The sequence below is a fragment of the Triticum dicoccoides genome, chromosome 4A (genome assembly GCF_002162155.2).
Source record: "Triticum dicoccoides isolate Atlit2015 ecotype Zavitan chromosome 4A, WEW_v2.0, whole genome shotgun sequence".
Lineage (NCBI taxonomy): Eukaryota > Viridiplantae > Streptophyta > Magnoliopsida > Poales > Poaceae > Triticum > Triticum dicoccoides.
This window is the reverse complement of record NC_041386.1, coordinates 583139947-583160712: the sequence shown is the minus strand read 5'-3', so window position 1 is coordinate 583160712 and position 20766 is coordinate 583139947. Positions and strand designations below refer to the sequence as shown.

Sequence of the window (20766 nt, the reverse complement as noted above, 5' to 3'; positions counted from 1 at the left end):
CGGCATGAAGAGGCCGCGCGCGAGGCCGCTCGTCGGAGGAGCTCCGGCGGATGCGAGGCCAACGCCACCCGGGCTAGGGTTTGTGGCGGCGGCGGCGGGGGTCGCGGCTATAGGACGGGGTGAGCGCGGTGTCGGCGCGTGCGTCCATGGGTGCGGGTCGCCGGCGCCGGCGCGCGCGGGGCTTTGGAGGGGGGAAGAAGAGCGCAGCGCGAGCGTCGTGTGTGCCGCGCGCAGAAGCGGGCGCCGCAAATACACCGCGCGAGGTACCGCTTCCTAGCGCGCACCCAACTGCTTATAACTTGCATAAATATACTATATTTCACTATGTAGGTAACAATGTATTCACCACCTCGCGTTGCGAGAGCATGTCGCTGTTGGGGTTCAGTGCCATCATCTCTTTTCCTTCCTTTCTCCAATTTTCTTTCCGCGGCTTAGACCATTTTGTTAATTTGTCTATTTTTTTGTGCTCTATGATCTTCTCCTATCAATACAAAACAACTCACCTATCTGGAGAAAATAACTTATCTTGCTTGTATATAATTCTAGATGGGTGCATACATAGAATCGAAAAATATATCTCAAGTCTTGTTGGATTTGTTGGTTCGTGATATTGACTCTATGACATGAAAATATATCAGAGTGTAAGAGCTAGAGGCTCGATCGTTTGTAGCCGACATGTTAAATCTAAGGTTGTGATTTTTCTAAATACATGCATGATGATCTACTTGCCAATGATATGTTTAGCTAAAATACGAAGATCTATTTATTTAAAAGGTTCCATCCAACTCAAAATAAACAATTAAAAGGTTCCATTGAATCAACGGTATTTCCCCCCCGAAAAATGGCACTTTTATTTCTTTGAGAACCTTTTTGTGATCTCTTTAGTTTGTTGTCCAATGTGTTTTTAGTAGATATTTTACTGTCCTAAATGACATACGCCAATAAAAACACTCTCCCAAAAAGATGTGAATATAATGCAATTTTCTTACCATTTAAAAAAATGACTTTTGGTGCCATTAAAGACGAGTAGTTAGCAAGTGCAACTACTGTCTCTTTTTTTTGCGAGAAAGCTTAGCTGTTAGCAAGTGCAACTACTACCCGCAAAAAAAAGAAAAAAAAAAGCAAGTGCAACTAGTAGCTGACACGACAGTTCATTCAATTGATTGGGAACCAGAAGTATCGAAGCCGTGCATGGTATGTAGGAGTATGTAGGAGTACGTAAGAGTCAGGTCAGGTCACTAGGTCAGGCCAGGCGGCCGGGCTGTCACGGCACGGCAGCACGCGTGCTCTCGCCGTGCCTTCTCCAGCCTATAAAACGCCCGGCCCGTCTTCCTCCGCGCGGCGACCTCCTCACACACCCAAAAGCACTCGTGTGCAATTGAAGCCCTAGCTAGCGACAGTAGTGAGATAGAGGCCAAGATGATACTGGGAGGGCTCATCGACAGCCTGACCGGCGCGAACAAGAGCGCGCGGCTCAAGGGCACGGTGGTGCTGATGAGGAAGAACGTGCTGGACCTCACCGACTTGGGCGCCACCATCATGGACGGCATCGGCGACTTCCTCGGCAAGGGCGTCACCTGCCAGCTTATCAGCTCCACCCTCGTCGACCACGGTAAGCACTCCGCCCTTCTCATCTTGCTCCTCCTCCTCCTCCTCCTCCTCTCCTTAGTACTCCCTCCGTTTCGAATTACTTGTCTTGAATTTGTCTAGATACGGATATATCTAGATAGGATTTCTTTCGTGTGGGCCGGCGGCCATGGATGGATGGATGGATGTATCTCGATCGGCTAAAGAAAGATAGCCTAGCTTGGTCGGTCGTCTTTAGCTTTAGCTGAGCATGGGCATGGCATGGAAAGTAATAGAACAAGCAAGGACACGTCAAAAGCACAATCTCAAGTAGTAAAGCACAAAGACATACTACACTACTCAACAATAGTACTCCCTCCGTAAACTAATATAAGAGCGTTTAGATTACTAAAGTAGTGTTCTAAACGCTCTTATATTAATTTATAGAGGGAGTAGCGTTGAACGGAGAAGTAGGAGTAAACTAATATCTCTCTTAATAATCAAAGTAAAGTAAGATCAGTAGTAATAGCCGGGCGGCAGAGTGACACGTAGTGATGAACTAAGCATGTGAGAATCTGATAATGATAATACGTGCGTGCAGACAACGGCGGGCGCGGAGGCGGAGCTGGAGCAGTGGGTGACGAGCCTGCCGTCGCTGACGACGGGGGAGTCCAAGTTTGGCCTCACCTTCGACTGGGAGGTGGAGAAGCTCGGGGTGCCGGGCGCCATCATCGTCAACAACTACCACAGCTCCGAGTTCCTGCTCAAGACCGTCACCCTCCACGACGTCCCCGGCCGCGGCAGCCTCTCCTTCGTCGCCAACTCCTGGGTCTACCCCGCCGCCAGCTACACCTACAGCCGCGTCTTCTTCGCCAACGACGTGAGTGATCCTTTTGCCTCTCCTCTCCTTTCCTTTTCACCGGCCGGCTTCGTCATTCATGGTCATTAAGTCTTCTTTGAGATAAGATAAGATTAGTGGGTGCAGAATTTATTCCGTGTTGGTAGAAAAGATAGCATGGCTAGGTGCAGCACAAGAATTCGATCGGCTTCCTGCAGGTGCCGGTGCAGGTGCAGGTTCAGTGCTCATGTGAATGACAATGTTTTGGTTTGTGTACATATGCGCAGACGTACCTGCCGAGCCAGATGCCGGCGGCGCTGAAGCCGTACCGCGACGACGAGCTCCGGAACCTGCGGGGCGACGACCGGCAGGGCCCCTACCAGGAGCACGACCGCGTCTACCGCTACGACGTCTACAACGACCTCGGCGAGGGCCGCCCGGTCCTCGGCGGCAGCGCCGACCACCCCTACCCGCGCCGCGGCCGCACGGGCCGCAAGCCCAACGCCAAGGACCCGAGCCTGGAGAGCCGGCTGTCGCATCTACGTGCCGCGGGACGAGAAGTTCGGCCACCTCAAGACGTCCGACTTCCTGGGCTACTCCATCAAGGCCATCACGCAGGGCATCCTGCCGGCGGTGCGCACCTACGTCGACACCACCCCCGGCGAGTTCGACTCCTTCCAGGACATCATCAACCTCTACGAGGGCGGCATCAAGCTGCCCATGGTGCCCGCCCTGGAGGAGCTGCGCAGGCAGTTCCCGCTCCAGCTCGTCAAGGACCTCCTCCCCGTCGGCGGCGACTCGCTGCTCAAGCTCCCCGTCCCCCACATCATCCAGGCGGACCAGCACCAGCAGGCGTGGAGGACCGACGAGGAGTTCGCCCGGGAGGTGCTCACCGGCGTCAACCCCGTCATGATCACACGTCTCACGGTGAGAACGCTGAATGAGTGGATGTGTATGTTGTCTATAGAGCGTGTTGGGTCGGCATGCACGCAGGAGTTCCCGCCAAAAAGTAGCCTTGACCCTAGCAAGTTTGGTGACCACACCAGCACCATCACGGCGGCCCACATCGAGAAGAACCTCGAGGGCCTCACCGTCCAGCAGGTAATAATAAACAGTTTTGCTAGAACTCATCTAGATGAGATATAATTTGGTCTCATTCCCCTTTTATAGCCATTGGATGTGATGCTATAAGATGCGTGTGTGCTGACGTGGGTTGTATCTATTCTTGTTTTCAAAGTGAATGAGACCGAATTATATCTCATCTAGATGAGTTCTAGGTACTCCCAATAATAAACACGATCGAGTCGGCCAACCCATCGCGATCCACTGTGATTTGATGGGAGCAGGTGTAACTAATTTTGGCATGTTGCAACCTGTTTGCATGCAGGCGCTGGAAAGCAACAGGCTCTACATCCTTGATCACCACGACCGGTTCATGCCGTTCCTGATCGACGTCAACAACCTGCCCGGCAACTTCATCTACGCCACCAGGACCCTCTTCTTCCTCCGCGGCGACGGCAGGCTCACGCCGCTCGCCATCGAGCTCAGCGAGCCTATCATCCAGGACGGCCTGACCATCGCCAAGAGCAAGGTGTACACGAGCGGCTCCGTCCAAGGCTGGGTGTGGGAGTTCGCCAAGGCCTACGCCGCCGTCAATGACTCCGGGTGGCACCAGCTCGTCAGCCACTGGTACGTACAGCATGGAGTGACCCCAAACAATGGCGACACTGACCCGGTGGTATCCACTATCCAGTCAGTACTCAGTAGATGCACAACTGATGAGCGGGCCTTCATCCACACCATCACGAGCCAGATCCAGACCATCATCGGCATCTCGCTGCTGGAGGTGCTGTCGAAGCACTCCTCCGACGAGCTCTACCTGGGGCAGCGCGACACGCCGGAGTGGACCTCCGACCCCAAGGCGGTGGAGGTGTTCAAGCGGTTCAGCGAGCGGCTGGTGGAGATCGAGAGCAAGGTGGTGGGCATGAACCACGACCCGCAGCTCTTGAACCGCAACGGCCCGGCTAAGTTTCCCTACATGCTGCTCTACCCTAACACCTCCGACCACAAGGGTGCCGCCGCCGGCCTCACCGCCAAGGGCATCCCCAACAGCATCTCCATCTGAGCATGGTAAATCGGAGCTTCGTCTCGTCTGACGCCAACCACAAGAGATTCGTATGAATATTTTTTTTTCTTTTTTCTTTTCCTCTCTATACTTGATTCACTCACTTAGATGTGCAATAACTAGAGCACATCTAGATGTGCCCTAGACACACCCAATAAGAAATAAAAGAAAATCCCTCGTGATTGCAATTAATCGTTCCTAATCTCACGCAGAACCCCGAGCTCTCCCTCCACCTCGCAGGCATCGTCCCCCATCTCGCCTCGCCCAGATCCTCTTCTACCCCTGCTCGCACGGAACTGCCTCCTTCTCTCCTCTTCGTACAGCAGCTCGGCAACCCCACCGGCCAGCTTGGCGAGCCCTGTGTGTTTCCGAGCAATCCTAACCCAACTCCAAGCCGTAGTGTTCAATCCCAACCAGATTACTTCGACCGATGATTCCCCGGATAGGAGAAGGCCAACCGAGTATAATTACAAGTCAATTCACTCCAGCGGTTTTTGCCCGAGTCGTGATTTTTTTAGAAAATAAGCCCAAAATCATCTATGCTCGCCCTCGCCTGTCACTATAGCGTGTAAGTTTTTCTCTTTCCAATCAGGACTTTTTAGGTGTGAAGTGAAGTTCACCAGAAACGCTAGCTATATGGTTAACACAAGGTAGGGGATTCCATTCCACCCAAGACGTAAGGTGAATGAGTTCACCCCGACTTCAAAAAGATAGGTCAAACTATGGACTGAGGTTCAGTGAGGAATTAGCGTATAGAAAGACTAAAGGTCCTCGGACTTCCAGGCGGTTTTTCTTTTGGGCTCTTAGGTCTCGCCAGTACAACCTCCTATGGTTTTCGTTACCGAGATATCTTTTCTTTTTTCCCAGGGATTTTTTGATCCGACGGTCTATTTCTCACTGATTGGGAGATTGAACTGGAATCCGAGGAGAACGAAGAGGGAAATAGCTCAGTTGGTTAGAGTGCTGGTCTGTCACGCTAGAAGTCGCGGGTCTCTTTTAACGGAAGAAATAGAAGCTCGAGAAGGAATACCGGTACTGATGCTCGGCATGTGGAAGTTCTTGTTTCTCAACATGCCATTTGAAGGTGATGGCGCGTTCTTAGGGCGATGAAATCGTTCCTATGGAATAGTGCGTGGCAACCTCGTACGTAATACCATTTCGCATTACAGTATCCACTTTTAAGTCGGGGTGAAACTTACTAAGATGTTGGGTCATCAGAATACCACTGAAACAACACTAGTAGAATGCCCATGCGTTGCCACGGGCTTTTGAAATATTTTGCTCGTCGCCCCCTACCTGAGTCGCCGCCTCCCGCGCCGGCCAACCCTCTAAACCGTGCCACAATCTCTAGCGCCCGCGACCTTCCGCACCACAATCTCAATGGTTGGCAATATTATGAAGAAAAAAGAAGGATCAAGATGGTTCTCTGAAGAAGTCATACTATCTCTTGTTGCACGTCATGTTCATGGATCATACGCATGATCTCTTCTCTCGGCATCATTATCATATTTTCAGACTACAAAATCTAACACTCGTGTTTTGAATAATCAGTAGTACAAATCAGTTCCAAGAACATGTCATGGGTGAATCATTTGGGTGCTATACTTTGAAAAATCATTTATGCATGGGAGAGATTTGGCAGGTTACACCGAATGCCATTTAGAAAGCCATACCCAATAGAGAGATACAATTTTACTATAAAAAACTATGTTACACACAAAAAAATGTACCTTGTAAGATCAATAACACTACCTTCTTCCTCAAGTCTTCACATTGATACTGCAGTTCTTGCTCGCGCATACCAGTTTGACAGCCATTAAAGGAACAGTTTGAAAATAAGGAGCATGCAATCTAGGCCGACGATTATATGAAGTTCATGATTCATCATTATATTTCTTCCAATGTCAATCTAGCCAAGACTGATGGTGGTTTTTCCATTGTTGAACCTTTAAATGCACTGGTAAGTACATATATAATGAAGCTGCAACAATACAAAGTTAAATTGATTCTTATAAAATGATTAAATAATCTACTCAAGGCATGTCTGAAGATGAAAATCATTTGCAGAAGACCCGTCCGAATTAGCTTTTGACATGTTTTGGTCTACAAAATCTTGTGCACCCAGCCTACAGCAACCAAATGCATCATAAACCAAATCAACCTAACACCAAACCAGGGCAGTACAGACCAGACATGGACCACATCAAATCCTAAGCATACTAAGCAGACAACCAACTCTAAGCATACTAAGCAAACATCCGAGCTAAGCATCAAAGTCATTTTCCCCTATCGCACAACCAACTCTATAGTGCCTAATTAAGTTTTGCATACCCTTCGACCCCAGTGACAAGGAAAAGGAAAGAAAGAACGAATGAAAGGAGACGAGAGGAGATCTTGGGGCAAAAACTTGAAACCTGCTCCATGTGCCATTTATGCAACACTTTTTAGTCCTATTTTTGCAAACGTCAGAAATAAGATTACAATGAGTATTTTTTTGGACCATGAAATTTGGGCGTACCCTAACAATGTGCGTCATACCTATTTCAGTTCCGCACTTTCATTTCATCAGATGAAAGTATTTTTTGGTTGTTCAAAAAGCACAGATATTTTTTATTTTGTGGTGTTTTTTAAATAATATTTTCTAAAAGGTTATCATTTTTATGATGATGAACATTTTTTTGAAATATTATATTTCATTTGTAATTTTTTGCACTATTTCTGTGCTTATACGTCCCACAAGCAATTAAGCAGGCAACAATCTGAAGGCCAAATTGGCAGAGCACTAAGAGCAGCCCACCCGTACGAACCAGCCAGTCGCCTGATTCCCAATTCTTTAACTTAGCTGATGCCTGACGACGGCGCCGGCTGACGACTCCAACCCTTAACTGGCTGGTCGAAGGAGCAGAATCCAGACTTCAGTATGCTTCTCCCCTACTCGGCTACTCCCGACCTAGCTGCCGCAACGACGGTGGCGGCAGCGCCGCGACCGACGGCACCACCAGGTCCATGCAGGTCACCAGCCACCAGCAAGCAAGTCTCCAGCCAAAACAATTAAAAATCAGTATATAAAATAATTGGTTAGAATTAAAAAAATTGAATATAGAAAAAAGTATATAATGAATATAAAAACATACCCAATATTTCATGTCCAGATAATGTATTTCTATCAATTGTTTTGTTTTTTGTGTCTTTTGGATGTCATCAAACATAATCTTCCGTACGACCAAATTAAAGCAATCTCGGTCCATGCCTCCATGGGTAAATCATCGTTTAGCATTCCTTGTATTTTTTTGAGAGACAAACTAATTGGATATGGCTTTGAACTTGGGATCCATACTTTCCTTATAATGATAAAATGAAGAAAATAAGTAAGAAATACATATGCCACCTTATATCTGTCTATGTGTTTACTGGACATTCTACTGCAAATTATCACATATCAGTCGGCATCAACAAGGCAATTGTCCCATAGGTAACTACTAACTACATTTTGGTAGATGGTATTAGGCTACCAGCACACAAGTAGAGACAATACTAAAACCTATATGCTCATAATTGGATGATGATATTCTAGAATTGTTTTTGTCTATGTATGAGAAATCAGTAATAAGGGAGCAACTAGTATAGAATCTGAGCTTCATGTGAAATAATAGAAAAATGAAATCTGAGCCATTGGATGGGAGATGAATGGCACAGATTATGGTGGAGGGGACTGCTCCCACTTAAGTGTACATTTCACGAATCACCCCCTAGAAATAGATAGATATAAACATCACTTTTATAGTAACAACCTCATGTCTCTCATTTATTTCCAAATCGGCAGAATGTTGATGACAACTCTTTCAAGCATGTCAATATTTGATTATATGTGAAAATTAAGTCATCCCCTTGACGCACAACTAAATGTATATGTCAAACTGGATTATCCAAAACAGAGCTAATATTTTATATGAATTATGCAACATAAAATTGAAGTTAACATTAAGGTTATCTCGCAATACACACCCACATCTGAATAGGCTGCTGAAAATGTTTGTGAGCAAGGTATTCCATTTCTGGGTCGACTTTGATCCACATACATGCATGTGAAGTGATCCATAACATGAGATGATTATTTTTATTACATGACCAGCAAAACCAAATATTAAGTACTAAAATGATCAACCGCTCAGCGAGCATTTGCTATCTTGATTGTACATGACATAATATTGTTCAGTTGACGTTTGCCTCCGGTTCGAATGCTTGTCTCTCATCAAGCTTCATTTGCAGGGAGAGATAACACCAAACGAATATGATTCAGTTCAGCACAAGTCTGTGTTGGTGTACGTTCAACAAAGGAACTAAAATTATCTCGCACGCAAATGAGTTTCGCCCTTGCAGTCGTACAAATACATGGACAATTTTATAGTTTACATCAAGGCAAGAAACTGGAAATAATTATGTTCTTTCGTGGACTAAAAGTCTGTAAGGTACACTCAGAGCTTACATATAAAAAAGACTGGTGGGCACACACAGAGTGTACACAAGCATAAAAAATACAAACTTATAACACAACTTAGCCTGCAAATAGCCATAGAAAAGAACTGAGATGAATAATTATTTCCGGTGGCAGAGAAACCTACCTTTGAGGCTTTCACCATGATTCAGCTTCAAAGTGTAGCATTGATGCTGCTCTTTGCTCCCTCAATTCACCATGCTTTTCATTCGATTTGGATTCCAGTATGCAAGGCGAAAGACTTCAACGAGCACCACTACTAGAGAGAAGAATGTAAAAGAACAATGCTGCACTCATTTAGTATTCGTATGTCCTGTGTATAGAATGGCATTTACAGCAGAACACTAGCAGTGAGCAATTAAAACAAAATACTACAAAAATACAAACATTTCAGGACTGGATTGGGGCCAAAATTTGGCATGAGACCAAAACTTGGCATTTGATTGGTTGAACACCAAGCGTGAGCCCCTCTCTACAATTTTCCAAATATTGGCAACTTTTGATAGAAAATTGGCATAGATCTTAGTCTCAAACATTCATGCCACTTTAAGACTAGGGCCACAACTTGATTCAGCATGTAAAGAAAGCAGCTATGCAAAGCAGAAATGAAGCAAATATTTTCTAAATCAACTTTGGAAATATGTTGCGATGCATATTATTTGCTATTTTCAAGAATGCACAAGAATCCCAGGACCAAGTGAAACAACTTCTCAGGCCATACCTGTTATGCTCCCCCCTTATATGTATTCAACCAAATTTCTGAATCGTTGGTTCAAAATTAGCTGAATCTCCTGTTTGTGGACAAGAAGCTTTATAGCCATCAACTAAAAAAAAATAGGAGATCTCCCCTTATCACATTACACTAACTAATCATGCGTCTTGTATGCACTAAATAAGTGAAGGGTTCACTCTCCCCACTAAACCAGTCAAACACCTTGCGATGCACTACTTTATAACAGAATTAACACACCCTTAGCATGTCTGAGAATCGATGTAACCAAAGCATCAACAAATTAACGATCTACAGGCTAAAACATGGCATCAATTTGACTTCAGGTTCAGATTTAATTGGTTCTCGTATTAATCTAGGAACTCTGTACATAGCACGAGTCATCCAAAGCAGTCACATGCCCATATATAACGATAATATTGCATGTAATGGCCGTCACTGCGTAATCCCATTGTTATTTCAGTGATTTCGGATGGTACACATTGGTTCCCCGTGTACAATTGCTCTGATTTAATGTCTTCATCAGCCGCCTCATTAAGGCCCAACCTTCCTGTAGATCCCTCATCTACCCTAGCAGATCTTTGACGAATGTGCACACAGAAATCTAGGTGAGAGAGGAGGAAGTAGGAGTATCAGAGTATACCTTGATCCTGGGCGTGAGAGGCGAAGGAGGAGCCCACCACCGGCTTGCCGCCAGCGATCTAGGATCTTGAGAGGGGGCAGAGGCACGGATCACGCCGACAAGCCGCTCCAAGGGCCTGAGAGGGGAAGGGGATGAGTAGCCCCCATCTGCTTGCCTTAGGCGAGCTACTGTAGTTGCCGGAGATGGGGATTGGGGAGGGATGCGGATCTCGACCGCCGCTACTGTCCACAAGCGGGAGGGAGATGGGCGAGGGGGAGGGTGACTCGTGGTCGCGTTTGGAGGAGGATGTCGGGAGAAAATTAACAAGAATAGAGGGTCCTTTTTGCTAACCGTGCGCAAAGATCCCACCACCAAAATCTGTACCATCCATCTCAATGCTAACGGCTCAGATCATTTTTTCTATTTTTTCACCCGAAGCTCATTTTCTATTCTAGTCGTTCCCCAGTAATAATAATAAATCAACAACAGCAGCAGATTTGGCGGTTTCTAAGGTGATATCTAAATTACAGAACCAACTATCTTCAGCTTAGATATTCGCCTAAGAGGGGAAATCAGGGATAACCCATGAACTACTACTTCGTCCTTATTCATACAAACCTGAAAATATTGGCAAAATGTGGTACTCTTGTTACCCCAGAAGTCATAGGCATTGGCAGAAAACTGACTAAAAGATCAGTGCCACCTTTTTTGTTCATTTACTGACTGAAGTTTAGCATCCATGAATATTTCAAGCTTGAATCAAATAGGGAGAAATAGAACTTGCAGTCCGCACGTCGATATCATCGAGTGTTACTGGTGGCATGTCCGAGAGCCAAACCTTCTTGGCCTTCACCTGAGTTCTATCAGACGCCTTTGGTCCACTGGTCTAGGAGAATGCCCGTGCGTTGCCACGGGCTTTTTAGTTGTTTGTTCTAATTGCATATATATACATGTATTGTTGTATATAACTCGGTGAACTTTTAGTCCCTTTCTCAACATCGTGTCAACACCCTTATTGATGGATTCTTTTTGAACATCGGCATAATACATCTCCATCATTCTCATACTCTACAAAAATAAACATATAAAAATACACTTTTTTGTGCTATCATGTGCAAAAAATATATAAAGAAGAACAATTATTTGTATTCATCTCTTCCAATTGTATAAGACTCGATGAGTTTTCAGTCCATCCATCATAAAGCTTTTCCAATCGATATTTTGAAAGCATCATCCAAAGGCATCAATTTTTATCTATATTCTATAAAAGTGAATATATATATATAAACACGTATAAGCCCATATATAATATATATTCATTTCCCCTCAAAAAAATTCATTCGCCATCTGCTCACTTCAAGCAGGTGACATTTTTTGTGAGAGTGAGTGGCATCGTGTTTTTTTAGTACAGTGAGTCGCATCCCAATTTTAGTAAACTATAGACTCACCAGTAAATCACTTGTTGGTCATTATGTTTCATAAATGACTTGCTAGAGTATGTGATATTTTTTGCTATGTAAAAAGGATGTGACATTAATTTTCCCTCATAGCAAACAATTGCTTTTCCCTAAGAAAAGGAAACAACTTCTCTGTTTCTTCCCATCTTAAAAAAACAGTTTACTCTCTGACTCTCACCGCATGGCACATCGCTCACACTCACATCTCATTACCCTGGCCTGCTTTCTTAGCCACATCGTCGTTGCTGCCATCTCTTCCCCCCACTGCATCTCACTGCCGCCTCCCCACAACGCCACGCCATTCAGCCCGCACCTTCCTTTCACCATTGTCTCTTCTTCCCTCCATGGCATCGCCCCCCTCCTCTCCTCGGCATCCCAGGACGATTCCCGGTGCCAAGGAATGCACACTATGGTAGCTGAGGGCGACCAGCAAAATGTGCTTTTGCTGCCACTATAGTAGAATGCCCGTGCATTGTCACGGGCATTTTAAAAATCTTCCTGGTTCATCGTGATCATGTTTTACTGGAAACAGAAAATCTAAGATTTATGGATATATGATATTCCTCATTGTAATTAATGTCATTAAATTTCTCGATCCAACAAACCATTGGCAAGTTCAAAATTAAATGAATCTGAGTTGAGTGGAATAAGGAAGGATCGAATGAATGAACAAAATGAATCGCGCACGCAATTCATCAGTTCTTCTCTATCACAAAATGAAACCCAATACGTTGCTGCTGCAACATTGCATTGCTCGACGGAACCCATCAACCTCCTCGCTAGCGCTAGGAACCCCATTTGGCCATTTCTTCCGCCGTTGGCCTCAACATTACCCTTGACATCTCTCCGCCAGCATGTCCACCATGTTTCACTTCATCCTACATTACTCCCCACATAGCATAAGTACTATTTTTGAACCATCCATACCAGTAATTAGATTGAGCACATCCAAACGGTTGTGATCCACCACCTTTTCACCCTTCCCTCCCTTCGCGAGACGTCTCCCGCACTACATCAACAACGCTCCCCTCATGCATGCATCCAGTGTGGGTCGCGGCCCCTCAGGGGCCTACCACCGATGTAGACTCAGGTCGCACCTCGCCACCCTCACCTTGACGCCATAACTCTTCCCTCTTCCTCCCTTCCTATTGTGTCGTGTTGGCCATGGCAGATACGGAAAATGTAGATGAAGTCGCTGCAGCACGCAAGGGAGAAACACCCTCCTCCCCCCGCCATAGAACCACTGATGATGATTGTAGCTCCGTTGTCCATTGTCGCAACACTATCAGCAGAGGTGGAAGCTCCTTAACCCGCGGTCGTGGCATGGATGCAGCAAAATCCTTTGCCAGTTCGAGCATCCAGAAAATCATCTACGGTGGCAACCTCATCAGCGAAGGTTCCAACATCCCGTAACCTGGTTGTAGTTCAGGTAGTAGCCGGTTGTAGCAAAATCGTTTGTTGGTTCCAACATCCGCATCACCATTCGCAACATTGCCCAATAGTGGTCACCATCGGGGCTCTTGTGTTCACGGGTCGTAGCAACCACCATACATGGTTCCAACATGATAATTTCGCCGATGAAATTACATGATTATAATTTCTAAAGTGTCACTTAATTTTGGAGCGATCTTCTTCTTCCTTTCTTCCTTAGACCTGTTGAACCTTCCTCAGACCCACCCACACATGTCACCGCCCCGCCCTAGCCGACAGCTCTGTCGTGCTGATGCCACACACACACAGACACACATGCACACACGCACGCGCGCACACACACACACACACACACACTTCTTCTCCAGTGGCAACAACCAACCCGATACCCTAAACCATCCGGCCTCGACCTCGTCTCCACTTGTGACGTTGTGGTCAGCCACGTTATCGCCTTCTCCTGCTTGTTCTTGATGATCCCTCATCAGGATGTCAGGGCCAGCCGTGGCCTTCCTGTCTCAAGCTCGGTACTCTACCCCTCATCTATTATCTCTATATAAATCGACTCAAACCCTCATCTATTTATCTCTATAAATCAACTTGCGCTACAATTGAGTTTAAGCAACTACCCAATAGCAAACATGCTTTCATTTTCCTCGTCCATTTGCATCTTGCAAGAATATATAGCTTTCCTCATGTCGTCTTTTCTCTCTACATGACCAAACTCCACCAGATATACAACACCGGCAGACATGCTACACGTCGGATACTATGCTAGACATGAAAATTGTATGCTAATTTCTTTTTCTGATACTTCCTTATTTCATTTGTAAAAATATCTGAAGCACCATTAGAACACAGTTTAAAATCCAATATATTAAATATGATAAATCCACTAAATAACGCCAGTAAAGTACATACAAGTTTGCACTTCCATTAGATTGAACGAAAAATATACGTACATCAGCATTCACTACTCCTTTCAACAATGATAAATTGCACTTCCATTAGATTGAATGAAAAATATACGTACATCAGCATTCACTACTCCTTTCAACAATGATAAATTTGCACTTCCATTAGATTGAATGAAAAATATACGTACATCAGCATTCACTACTCCTTTCAACAATGATAAAACATGATCACTTGTCCGTCTTTCAGCGGACAATCTTTGACTCCGCTAGTGACCGGGGAGCTACTGGAGATCGCTCCTCAACTGGCTTTGTTGTTTGTTCATCTAAAATAGAAAAGGCTTAGCTTTTCATTAATTTCAGTCTTGCAGAGTTGCAGTCCCTGTATTTGGTCTCTGCATTTTCTTCTATTTTTTTCAGCACCTTGTTTCCTAATTATCCTATGTATTTTCTTGTAGAGAGCAGGCTTATTCTACACTAATTCCCTTCCATCCTCGAGTTACCTGGCCACCGTGGTAGCTCCTCCTCCCTTTTACCGCTCCATGTGCTAGCCTTGAAAATGCGAAATTATAGTGTCCTTGCATTGTTATGTATGTAGTTCTGATCAATCACACAAATACCTAAAAGCAAAGAAGAAAATTAAAGTGAAATTGCCGGGAAAATGTCAAGAAATCACATACTGCTAGATAAACCATCAGAATATGTGTACCCCATTATGTCTCAAATCATCATACTACAGTTATAGGCGACGTATATGGAGATCAAAGACGTTAGCAATAATTAATAATCCTTACTGGTTAAAGAAATCAAATTGGTCATCTTAAGCTATGAATAATCCTTATGGTTAAAGACAATGGACCAATTAAGATACTAATGATAAGGATTATTCTTCCTTTCAATCTCCATCTTTAACAAAGAGGATCACCCAAAATGAATAGGTATTTTTAACAAAAATCTAAAAAAATAAGGATAAGCTCTAGAATATGGTACCATTAAAGTAGATGTTAATTGCAAGCACAACTTTGAGATCGATGCTACACTATTGTCATGCATCAGGGTAACATGTGGCGCAAACTGTGGAGGATAACATGTGCTCATTGTTCATGTGCATCCAGATCTCCAAGTATTAGCACAAGAAACTGTTCAGTTGTAACACACTCTAGCCATGCCTGAAATAGGATTAGTGGACTGCTCTGCTCGGTAAATTATTACGCAGAGCATATTGTTTCACCTATTTTGAAAATAATAATTGGATCACTTATTAATTATTTGTCAAACAATGAAAATAATATCACATGTGAAAAAAATACTTTGAAGATTTCATTTTACAATACTATAGAAATTTGGCTCTCTCACAGCTAGAGATGAACTTATTTATGATAATGTTTATCCCAGCCATGTATATGGAAACACCGATTGAGATTTACTCAATAGGATATCTAAAACCTGGCAGTAGTGATTTTTTAAATGTTAGAGAAGTAATCCAGACCAAAAGAACAAGATAAGCAAGTGAAAGAGTCAACTTACCTTCAACAAAATTTCGTCATATGCCAAACAAGTGTCCTCCCTAAATTTTTAATGAGGTGATGCTTCTGGATCTTTTGGTTCCTCCATATCACCCTGCAATGAAATATCCCATTGAAAAAAATTATTTCGTCATATGCCACACAAGTCTCCTCCCTGACAAGGTTTTTGAGTCGCCGACTAATCGCCGATTAGTCGCGCCGTGACTGGCTTGCGCGGGCGACTTGGCTCGCGGAGCGAGTCGCCCGACTCGCTGGCTCAACAGCGATTTTCTGCGATTAATCGCTGCGATTAGTCGATCAATTGACTTGCTGGCTCGACAGAGAGAGGGAAAGGGAGGGAGCTCGGGAGGAGAGGAAGCCATGGCGCTCGCGGCCATGACCTAGGAACCGCCGTCGCAGCTCGCCGGCGACGCACCCCCTTCAGATCGACGGCGGCTGGACCTCCGCGGCGACGACCGTGACCTTGAGCGAGGCTGCGGCGGCGCAGACTAAGGCGGGGGAGGAGGAGATGAAGCTGCAGGACTGAGCCGGAGGCGGGTGAGGATGGGGAGGAGGCGCCGCCTCTCCTCGCCGGCGGCGCAGAGGAAGAAGTTCGAGAGGAGAGGCGCAGATGAAGGAGTGCAGGCTGGCAGCGCTAGGTTTAGCGAGTGGATGAGGGCCGGGAGTGGTTAGCTGGGCCGTGCTGGGCCTGTTTGGCCTGATAACTTTGCTTATCTGGCATTAATGGGCTATGCAAAGGAGGGAAACAGGTGCGGGAGTGCCATGGCGACTTGGGGCGATTAGTCCAGGCAAGTTACTGACTCAAGCCAGCAAGCCACTAGCCGCAGCCTTGGCGACTTGGCTTGACTCGGCGACTCAAAAACCTTGCTCCCTGAATTTTTAATGAGGTGATGCTTCTGGATCTTTTGGTTCCTCCATATCACCCTGCAATGAAATATCCCATTGGAAAAAAATTGATGTATTTTTTAAATAGCAACAATTACTATTCAATACTGAACAATCAGGCTACTGGAACATACATTGTAATAGCCTATATACATTTGTGTAGCACCATAAGAACATCTTAATTTGGGATAAAGACAGCCAAAGTGCAACATCAATATACAATCAGGCTTCTGAACAATAACTGCCAGCAGCCCAACAGTACTAATGAAATAAAATAAGACAAATTCAGTTACTTCAGAATAGTAGAACCTGGCCAATGGTTGGCCGTATGAAGAAAAAATAAGGACCAAGATGTTTGTGTGAAGAAGAACTGAAGTCATATCATCTCCTGCTGCACAACCAGCTACTGGGTTGTGCTCTCTTTTCTAAGCTTTATTATCATGGGTGAATCAATTGTGTGCTATACTGCAAAAAATCTTTTATGCCTACAAGCTTGAGGTCCCAACCCTGCTGACAGTCAAATCCACTCGTTTCTTCTTATATCCCATGGTCGGCGTGCATCCTAAATTATGCCATGAGGGCACTCCGTGCCGCGCCACGCGGGTTGGTGTGCCGCCGGGTGAACTGGAGGACTTGTACCACACTGGCACGACCCGTCTTCACGCCAACCGACAGAGAAGTAGTCGTTTGGGAGGCCAGCGTGCAACGTGAAGCTTGCACTGCAAGAAATCAAGAAATGCCATTGTTAGAAGAAATTTGTGAGTGGATCCTTAGTTCTGCAGAAGTAATGGTTTAACAAGTCAACATTTCACCTTTCGGGTTCTGAAATAGGATAACTATGTCATCCTTTTAAATGTTGGCCTCTTCAATACCAGGAATGGTGCTGACTCCTACTCTTTTCAAAGTGCTTTGAAGTCTCTTGTCCTCGGTGGTCGTGGTCTTGTGCACTGCCTTCTTCTTCCTGTCATCAGTGGAAGGAAAACTAAGTATAACAAGCGGATAAAGGTTTCATATTTTTGTACTCTAAGCTGATATGCGTACAATAAATGGCATTCACTGAAAGATCAATTTAGAAATGTGACAATAGCATGCTTGGATGATGATCAGTGTGCGTAGCTAGCACACTTCAAATTTGGCATTTCTACACAGGATATCAGCAATGGTTCACAGGGCCCACAAATTATTAATTGTGAGGAAACATTTCAGGACTGAAACAAACTATTTACACACGTAAAATGGATACCTGTAGAATAGATAACGTGCTGAAAGCGGGAAACGCTACTGCTTGTAGCAAAACCAATGACACTAACTATGGATGATAGTAACAAGGTTAACATAGAAAGCACATGTGCACGCTGCCCTTGCCTCCAGCGCAGGGCACCGGCCATCTTCTTCAGCTTGTCAACATTCATCTACACAACACACAGGAGTTCTTGCATTAATAACAGGACAGGGGAGCAAAAAAGTGATCTCCCAATATGTAGTCAACATTCTAAAAACAGTTAGGTGCAAGAAGCAGGGCAGACGACGTGGCAGTGTCTAGTCCTAGTCTGATGTTCGTATGATATACGCTCACCTATCACACAGAAAAATGAGGGTTTAGAAATCTTCTTAATTGAATAATAAGTTCCTCCTTCTAGTCTAAAATAAATTGCTAATGATATTTAGTCACAAAGAAGAGATTCAGAGAAACCCATTTGCATTTGCGTTTCACAGACCACTGTAGAATGCAGTACATCTTCAGAGCGTGAAAAGCTGTAAATTTGATTCATTATTTGGTCATTGACTACCAATATAGCAACATACGAATACTTGGACTTGATCATCCGGCTGTAAGTATATATATTCAACTTCATCCTCCATTTGGGATCCAGAAAACAAGTTCATCGCTAGGAAAAGTTAAGATTTCTCGTGCTAGTCAAGTAGTACCAAACGTGTAGTTGAGAGAGCAGGTGGGACGGGCTTACCTAGTCCCCGAAGACGCAATCAGGGGAAGCAGGAAGGAAGGAGCTCCGAGGTACAGCTAGCCACAACCAATGGCGGTGTGCGTTTGCGTGTGCGTATGGAAGGGAAAAGGGATGGAGCATCAGGGTGGGGAGAATAGAAGAGAAGATCAAAGAGGAGAACGGAAGGGAGGGCGAGAGATCGAGTACCTACGGTCGGGGCAGTGGGAGAGCGGAGGAAGCTCCCGGCGCGCAAGCATCTCCAACAACGACGCACGAAGCAGTCGTAGCAGACGGTCCTCTCCCGTCCGGCGCGATTCCTCTTGCGACCGTGGCGGATCGGGGAGCGCCGTGTGGTGCCCTGCCCTGCTCGATCTGGCCGCCGCCGCCGTCTGAGGAAGAACATCTCTGTCTCTTCTTCTTTCTGATGAGGGGAGGGGAGGGGAGGCCGGCGGCGTGGTCCGAGCGGGACTGGGAGAGGTCGGCGGCGGCGGCGATGTGGTCTGAGAGATGGAGGGGTTCCGCAATGGCGGCGGAGGTCTTCGAGGCCGCGTCGAGGGCACGAGGATTTGGGTGCGAGCTTCTCGCTATTTTTCGTAGGTTAACGAACGGGCATCGTGATAGTATACAGATTTTTTTTTGTCGGTCTCGAGAATGGAAGGGGGGAATAGCTGGGTCACGGGAGGTGGGATCGAGGACGAAAATTAACCGTCTCTGGTGGGACGAAAATTGACCGGCAGAGACTACCAACTACTTTATTAGGAGTAGAGATAAAGCATGATTGCTATTGTGATCGCGGGGCTTTTCAACTCGTAATAATTAGTTACATGCATCGGTTGGCCATGTTCACTGATCAGTGGTGGAGTAGGCAAATTTTGACTGAGCTGGATGAGCTAACGGATTGCACATGTGCAACTGACATGTGTAACATACATTTCCTTGCCATGTGGAAATGGGGAACATATGCGAGCTTGTCAGGTAGTAAATCAAATCAACACACAACTTGGAGTAACTTGAAGAACAAACTCAATTGGAATGCTCCTTTTTTCTTTGTTAGCAGAAGAGATACCATGCCCATGCTGGCCACTTGGTGTATGATGAGAAAAATCTGGATCTGAATTGTACCACACAAGGTGTTGTGAGACTAGTCTGAGTCGCGAGGCTTTCAGTTGTCCGTGTTGGGGAACGTTGCAGAAAACAAAATTTTCCTACTCGTTTCACCAAGATCATCTAGGAGTTCATCTATCAACGAGTGATCAGATGCATCTACATACCTTTGTAGATCGCGCACGGAAGCGTTCAAAAGAACGGTGATGATGTAGTTGTACTCGACGTGATCCAAATCACCGATGACCAGCGCCGAACGGACGGCACCTCCGCGTTCAACACACGTACGGAACAGCCACGTCTCCTCTTCTTGATCCAGCAAGGGAGGGAGGAGAGGTTGAGGGAGATGGCACCAGCAGCAGCACGACGGCGTGGTGTTGATGGAGCTGCAGTACTCCGACAGAGCTTCGCTAAGCACTATGGAGGTGGAGGAGGTGTTGAGGAGGGAGAAGGAGGCAACCAAAGGCCAGGGCGTTCAGGTATGAAGTCCCTCCTCTCCCCCACTATATATAGGGGTGCCAAGGGGGGTGGCCGGCCCTAGGAGATCCAATCTCCTAGGGGGTGCGGCGGCCAAGGGGGGTTTCCCTCCCCCCCAAGGCACCTAGGAGGTGCCTTACCCTCCTAGGACTCTTGCCCCCTTGAACCCTAGGCGCATGGGCCTATGTGGGGCTGGTGCCCTTGGCCCATTAGGCCAAGGCGCACCCCCTTGCAGCCCATGTGGCCCCCGGGGCAGGTGGACCCACCCGGTGGACCCCCGGGACCCTTCCGGTGGTCCCGGTACAATACCGATAACCCCGAAACTTGTCCCGATGCCCGAAACAGGACTTCCCATATATAAATCTTTACCTCCGGACCATTCCAGAACTCCTCGTGACGTCCGGGATCTCATCCGGGACTCCGAACAACATTCGGGTTACTGCATATACATATCCCTATAACCCTAGCGTAACTGAACCTTAAGTGTGTAGACCCTACGGGTTCGGGAGACATGCAGACATGACCGAGACTCTCTCAGTCAATAACCATCAGCGGGATCTGGATACCCATGATGGCTCCCACATGCTCCTCGATGTTGTCATCGGATGAACCACTATGTCGAGGATTCGATCAAACCCCGTACGCTATTCCCT

General features: G+C 46.0%; 2 long non-coding RNA genes and 1 pseudogene across 3 annotated transcripts; 1 reads left to right on the top strand and 2 right to left on the bottom strand.

The window, feature by feature from the left end:
* Window positions 1-1334: 1334 nt before the first annotated feature.
* On the top strand, window positions 1335-4664 carry LOC119286966 (annotated as a pseudogene).
* A 689-nt stretch (window positions 4665-5353) lies between these two features.
* On the bottom strand, window positions 5354-10675 carry LOC119286968. Of its 2 annotated transcripts, none has more exons than XR_005140717.1 (3): window positions 10398-10675; window positions 7664-9283; window positions 5354-7565 (listed from the first exon to the last, which is right to left on the bottom strand). It is a non-coding gene; the product is annotated as an uncharacterized LOC119286968 (long non-coding RNA). The 2 variants fall into 2 exon arrangements; XR_005140718.1 differs by lacking the exon at window positions 5354-7565 and having other exon boundaries at window positions 7572-7870; window positions 9152-9283.
* Window positions 10676-16717: 6042 nt separating this feature from the next.
* On the bottom strand, window positions 16718-19114 carry LOC119286967. The gene is made up of 4 exons (XR_005140715.1): window positions 18554-19114; window positions 17830-17998; window positions 17399-17547; window positions 16718-17305 (listed from the first exon to the last, which is right to left on the bottom strand). It is a non-coding gene; the product is annotated as an uncharacterized LOC119286967 (long non-coding RNA).
* Window positions 19115-20766: the final 1652 nt, after the last annotated feature.